Source organism: Meleagris gallopavo, chromosome 29 (genome assembly GCF_000146605.3).
Source record: "Meleagris gallopavo isolate NT-WF06-2002-E0010 breed Aviagen turkey brand Nicholas breeding stock chromosome 29, Turkey_5.1, whole genome shotgun sequence".
Classification (NCBI taxonomy): Eukaryota; Metazoa; Chordata; class Aves; order Galliformes; family Phasianidae; genus Meleagris; species Meleagris gallopavo.
Genome location: NC_015039.2, coordinates 3068896 through 3069658, shown reverse-complemented (window position 1 = coordinate 3069658; position 763 = coordinate 3068896).

The following is a 763-nucleotide window of genomic DNA, read 5'->3' as shown; positions in this document are numbered from 1 at the left end:
GGGGGGGGGTAGGGCTGCTGGTGGGACGGGGATCTTTTATAATTCGGATCCTTTCAGCCAACACCCCCTCAGCCCCTCATTATACGAACCTGCAGGAGATCCTGCGGCGGGGATCGGCACCGAGGAAGATGATGGGGGGAAAGAAGAGGAAGACGAGGATGGAGCCTGGGTGGTTTTCTTGGACGATTTCTTCTCCTTCATCCAGGGGAATTCCGCTGCCAAGGGGCCGGGCTGTGCCGGAGGCTGAGGCTGGAGCAGGCCATGGGATGCTCTTTTTTGGCTCCTCGGTCTTGCCTGGCTGCTGGAACAAGGATTCAGGCTGAGGACGGTTTGCTCAAAAGGAGGAGGAATTAATGTCGAGTCCTTGATTGATGAAGTTTGAAATGTCTCCAGGACAGCGGGAAGAGACGTCAGGCACTCTGCGAGCGAAGGCTGGCTATTTATAAACCCGATCTCCCTCTCAAATTCAAAATTCATGGCTTTTCCAGGGCCCAGGGTTTAAAAAGCGGGAGGGGGGAGGAAGGAGGAGGGGAAGAGAGGAAGAAATCTAAGGGCCTCAGTTTTTATGGCAGTGATGATGATGGTTCTCGGGCTTTTTATAATTGTTATATTGCTGATAATACAGGCGTATGGGGACCTTGCTCTATTAAACTCGAGACTGGGGCGAAATTGCAGCCAATTCCTGGTCACGTGGCCACCCCTGGCCAATGGCAGGCGGGGCCTGGTGGCAAACAGAAAGCATTATTTTCTTTAATTGATTAAA